General features: G+C 44.0%; 1 protein-coding gene across 4 annotated transcripts in view; it reads left to right on the top strand.

Annotated features, from left to right (window-relative positions):
- Positions 1-2260: 2260 nt before the first annotated feature.
- melk (maternal embryonic leucine zipper kinase) overlaps positions 2261-6000 on the top strand; it is a 94294-nt gene continuing 90554 nt past the window's right edge. Inside the window, exon 1 of one of the 4 annotated variants that reach the window (XM_060846594.1) lies at positions 2261-2488. The gene's annotated coding sequence lies outside the window, so the exon portion shown is untranslated. Of the gene's footprint in view, positions 2545-2569; positions 2633-2682; positions 2689-6000 lie in introns of those variants that run through there. The other 3 variants (XM_060846602.1, XM_060846610.1, XM_060846619.1) reach the window with 3 other exon arrangements.

Genomic DNA, 6000 nt, shown 5'->3' with positions numbered 1-6000 from the left:
TGGAATCGATGGAAAAGGCAAAGGCTGACCCATTGAACATGGAGGCTGATGGGTAAAACGTGAGGACAAGGTAAATCCTATCATGGTTCTGGGAGGGAATGGAAGGGATAAGAATAAGTGTGAGATGAAGGTTCATAATATATTGTTATTAATGGAACATGTCTTCTAAACTCAAATTCAATGGATTTTTGTTCTTTGAGTTCTTTAAGTGTCATGAACACTTTTTAGCATTGAGTCAAAAGACCAAGATATGATGCAACTAAGCTAAATGTTTAGAAAAGCTATCTGATGAGATAATTGTGGAAGACCATAAGATCAACTGCTTACTAAGTTGAGCTTTTACAACCGAGAGACACAGGCAGATGAAAAAACCAGAGATCAGAAACAGATTCGGTTCAGAAGATCCACACTAGCAGATGTGCTGTTTAGAAACTGCCAAGCTGTCCAAGTAAGTGGCGGAAGCCAAACACATGAAAAGTTATTCAATATTCCTGTGTCCACATCTCGAGAAGAGACAAGAGTGTCACACTCTAGTGAACACACAAAAATTCACTGAAAGGAAAGACTTGTGACCTTGTTTGTTGAGAAAAAAATTAGAGTGCAGTTGGGTGTTTTACTTAACACCCAACTGCATGTCCATAAAGGATATTGTTGGAGAAAAGGACTGAATCCTTATTTTGCTGCAAGGTTTGTGAAGGTTTGTAGCTCAGGTTGACCACAAACCCCAGGAACCCCATCCAGGACAAACATATAAATAGAAAGCAGGAGACAACAGCTTCGCTTCACTTGGAGGTCGCCACTGATGATGTTACCTAGCCAGGTAATGAAATGTCTGGATATCAAACCTACAGCTCAGTGAGCAAACCTACACCCTTATTTTGCTGTTTATGATAAAATATTTCAAAATTGTTTTCTATAAAAATCATTTTTTCTTTTATTTTGTGCAACAGTTATGTTCTTTTATTAAAAACAGATTAGTATTTTTGTCTAAATATGTTCAGTAACTGTCTATCACAGTAACCAAATTGCAAAAATAAAACTTCTGTTGTTTGAAGTCAGTTTTCACTAAGCAGTATTAGTATTATTTCATTAAGTATTTCCAGTATTACCATCAATGTGTATCATAATAAGACCATGAAATAGAAGAATTTACCTTTCTACCCATGGTCTGCTATAAACTGCAGCGAAGTAGTTAAATTTGGAAACTGGATATTCTCTGAGAGAAAACAGAAGGAAAAGAGACATTCAAAATCATGAAGAGTTTGGACAAAACAATTAGCAATAATGTGTTCCCATCGACAGAAAGGTCAAGAACCAGCAGATACACTATTCAGGGTGATTGCAAAAAGAAGCATTGACAACAAGGACTCTCACAAACTTTTATAAATGCACCACAGAAAGCATTCTAACTGGATGCATCATGGCTTGGTATAGCAACTGCTCTGCCCAGAACCATAAGAAACTACAGAGCTGTGAACACAGCCCACTCCTTGACATAAGCCAACCTTCCATATATTTACTCCATTTATACATCTCGCTGGCTCGTAGTCAATATCACCAAAAGCTCCTCCCATCCCAGATATATTCTATTCCATCAGGAGAGGATACAAAAGCTCAAACACACGTACCAGCAGGTTCAAGAACAGCCTCTTCTACGATGTTATTAGACTTCTGAATTGACCTCTCAAAATTTCAAATGTAATGTTGACCTTGCTTTTTGCACACACTCTTTACAGCCCTAACTTTGTACTCCTTGTTCTGTTCCGTCAGCCTATGATCTTTGTATGGCATAATCTGCCTGTATTGCACGAAAAACAAAACTTTTCAATGTACGTAGCACGTATGACAATCACAACTAAATCCAATCAAAATCAATGAGGACTTTTTGCAATATGTTGTCAGGATCTGGAGTGCACTGCCTCAGAGTATCCTGGTGACAGATTCAACTGAGTCATGCGAAACAAAATGATTATTTGAACAATGAAAAACGATATGTAATTATGGGGAGAATACGGTGGAAGGGGATGAGATGAGTCCCCATTGAGCCGACACAGATTTGATGAGTTAAATGGCGTCCTCCAGTATAATCATTTTGATCGTGTGATACCAGTTTGACAATGGCACAAAGAGGAGTGAGTCTCTGAATTCTCAGCCGCCATCGCCCGGGAAACGACCATCTGTTTGAATCTGATCCCAACCGTCACCACGTGCACAGAGCATGCGCCTCTGCTTCAGTTTGGCGAGTGGGCCGGAAGTTACGTTGGTCAAGGAGGGAGATTCGAATGTTGGGGTTAACATTCAAAAATCAAACGGGTCAGACAGCCGGATAAACGGAGCGGGGTGAGCCTGGGAACCGGATAAACGGAGCGGTGCGAGCCCGGGAGCCGGATAAACGGAGCGGTGCCAGCCCGGGAACCGGATAAACGGAGCGCTGCGAGCCCGGGAGGAGGGTATTTGGAGCGGTAGCGAGCCGGATAAACGGAGAGGGGTGAGCCCGGGTAAACGGAACGGGATGAGCCCGGGGAACCGGGTAAACGGAGAGGGGTGAGCCCGGGGAACCGGATAAACGGAGCGGGGTGAGCCCGGGTAAACGGAGAGGGGTGAGTCCGGGGAACCGGGTAAACGGAGAGGGGTGAGCCCGGGGAACCGGATAAACGGAGCGGGGTGAGCCCGGGGAAACGGAGAGGGGTGAGCCCGGGGAACCGGGTAAACGGAGCGGGGTGAGCCCGGGGAACCGGGTAAACGGAGCGGGGTGAGCCCGGGGAACCGGGTAAACGGAGCGGGGTGAGCCCGGGGAACCGGGTAAACGGAGCGGGGTGAGCCCGGGGAACCGGGTAAACGGAGCGGGGTGAGCCCGGGAGCCAGGCAAAAGGAACGGGTCAGGTTGGACCTGAGATGTCCCGTTCGACCCTACACAGAGAGACATCCCGAGCTGGGGTGCGGTGGCGTTTCAGGGGCAATGAGCATAGGAGCGTTACTTTCCTTCGGCCATTGGTGCCGGGCACAGGGAGGGGACGATGGGTCTGCTCTCGGTTTATGGATGTGGTTGCTTGGGGAGTGGGGTGGGTGAGAGAGAGAGAGACAGGGGCACTCGATCTATAGTGAAGCAGGATCTGAGGCCCAAGCGGCTCTACCCCGGTATGTTTTTGAAGTGGGCGGATGAAATCCCGGCTTAGCAATGATGGGTTAAACCTGGCTCTGTTTTCGTTCTGTCAGGAGTGTCTTGTTCGCGGCTTGTTGTCTATCGCACCTTCGGTACTGTATAATGTATGAGTTGCCCGTTTTGGAGAGCTGTTATGTTAGTGTTATGGGATCCACCAGAGAGGGTGAAGGGGCTCTCGATCTAATCGGGATCCTTCAATAATACACTGAATACCACCAAATCAAAACTAACCATGAATGATACTGCCATAAGTTCAATAATGACCCTGAATTCATAGCATGTTTACACAATGACAGGGTTTTCAGCCCATCTAGTCTTTGCCAAAATGTTGCGTTATTCTAAATTGAAGAACTGTGGATGCTGGAGATCTGAAACAAAAGCAGAATTTGCTCAAGAAACTCTGGCAGCATTTGTAGGAAGAAAGCAAAACTACCCTTTCGAGTCTGGTAACTCTTCATCCGAACTGTTAGCAGCTAGAATTTGTTTTATAAAGCAGCCAGGAAAAACTTAACTCTGCTTTCTCCTCATAGCTGTTGAGTTTCTCCAGCAATTTCTGTTCATGTTCCAGGACATAAATCACCTTCCTGTTCGAGCAGCTAGTCTTTGCTTTTGGGATCATTTATTGGTCACGGGCTATGCAACAAAGGTATAAAACAGATAATCTTACATTCTGCTTGACTTCTTTTTTTTTGCCATATTCATTTTTGCATTTATCCTGACTTTGGTGCCTTGTTGATGTTACGTTTTGGACAACTGAAAACTGTCAATCATTCTGAGATCGCTCTCTGGTCTTCCTTCAATCTTGCACTCCAAGGGACAAAACACTTGACCACTGAAAACTTTCTTGACACTGTAGATTTTCTTGGATAATTCTATGTTGCAGCTTTGTGTTGCTTTTTTAAAAACTTTAACTGCAGGAAATGTAAGAGAGGTAGTGCAGAAGTCTTCTGTGGCTATCCACATTTCAAATCAAGTATGCTGTCTTCGAAAATGTAGGGGGTGATGGACTCTCAGGGGAGTATAGCATGAACAGCCAAGTTTCTGGTATCCAGGCAGGTTCCAAGAAATCGATTTGTGATAGTCAGAGGCACAGACAGATGTTTCTGTGGCAAGCAGCAAAAAATCAGAATGGTGTGTTGCCTCCCTGGTGCCAGGATCAAGGATGTCTGAGAGGGTACAGAATGTTCTCAAAGGGGAGGGACCAGCAGGTCATTGTACACATTGGAACCAATAACATAAGAAGGCAAAAGGATGAGATTCTGAAGGGAGAATATAGAAAGTTAGGTAGGAATTTAAAAAGAGGTCCTCGAGAGTAGTAATATCTGGATTACTCCCAGTGCTATGAGCTAATGAGAGTAGGAATAGGCAAATGAATGTATGGCTGAAAAGCGGGTGCATGGAAGAAGGGTTCACACTTTTGGATCATTGGAATCTCTTCTGGGGTAGAAGTGAACTGTATAAGAAGATGGATTTGTACCTGAATTGGAAAGGGTCTAGTATACTGGCAGGGAGTTTTGCTGGAGCTGCTTGGGAGGATTTAAACTTGTAAGTTTGGGGGTGGGACCCACTGAAATTGTGAGGAGAGAGATCATTCTTAGACTGGTACAGTTGGGAAAGGGAGTGAGTCAAACAGTCACGTCAGACAGGGACAAAACAGAACAATGTAGGACTGCTAAATTAAACTGCATTTACTTCAATGCAAGAGGCCTGACGGAAAGCTGGTGAACACAGGGCATGGTTAGGAATGTGGGACTGGGATATCAGCAATTACAGAAACATGGCTCAGGGATGGACAAGACTGGCAGCTTAATGTTCCAGGATACAAATGCCATAGGAAGGATAGAAAGGGGGACGAGAGAGGAGGGGGAGTGGTGTTTTTGATAAGGATAGCATTATAGCTGTATTTGAGGAGGATATTCCTGGGAATACATCCAGGGAAGTTATATGGGCTGAACTTGATAAATAAGAAAGGGGTGATCGCCTGATTGGGATTGTATTATAGAACCCCTAATAGTCAGTGTGAAATTGAGAAACGAACTTTGTAAGGAGATTTCAGTTATCTGTAAGATTAGTCGGGTGGTTATGGTAGGGAATTTAACTTTCCAAACATAGACTGGGACTGCCATAGTATTAAGGGTTTAAATGGACAGGAATTTGTTAAGCTTGTACAAGAAAATTTTCTAATGCAGTATGTGGATGTATCTACTAGAGAAGATGCAAAACATGACCTATGCTTGGGTAGTAAGGCAGGGCAGGTGACTGAGATGTCAGTGGGGGAGCACTTTGGGGCCAGCGACCATAATTCTATTCGTTTTAAAATAGTGATGGAAAAGGATAGATCAGATCTAAAAGTTGAAGTTCTAAATTGGAGGAAAGTCAATTTTGACAGTATTAGGCAAGAACTTTCAAAAGCTGATGGGGACAGATGTTTGCAAGTAAAGGGGTGGCTGGAACATGGGGGAAGCCTTCAAAAATGAGATGAGAGTGCAGAGACGGTGAAAGGAAAGGCTGGTAGGTGTAGGGAATGCTGGATGACTAAAGAAATTGAGGTTTTGGTTAAGAAAAAGAAGGAAGCATATGTCAGGTATAGACAGGATAGATAGAGAGAATTCGTAGAAGAGTATAAAGGCAGTATGAGTATACTTGAGAGAGAAATCAGGAGGGAAAAAAGGGACATGAGATAGCTTTGGCAAGTACAATTAAGGAGAATCCAAAGGGTTTTTAGAAATACATTTAAGGACAAAAAGGTAACTGGGGAGAGAATAGGGCCCCTGAAAGATCAGCAAAGCAGCCTGTGTGTGGAGCTGCAGGAGATGGGGGAGATATTGAATGAGTTT

The sequence above is a fragment of the Hemiscyllium ocellatum genome, chromosome 2 (genome assembly GCF_020745735.1).
Source record: "Hemiscyllium ocellatum isolate sHemOce1 chromosome 2, sHemOce1.pat.X.cur, whole genome shotgun sequence".
Classification (NCBI taxonomy): Eukaryota; Metazoa; Chordata; class Chondrichthyes; order Orectolobiformes; family Hemiscylliidae; genus Hemiscyllium; species Hemiscyllium ocellatum.
The sequence above is the reverse complement of the archived record's forward strand: the minus strand, read 5'-3'. Positions and strand labels throughout refer to the sequence as shown.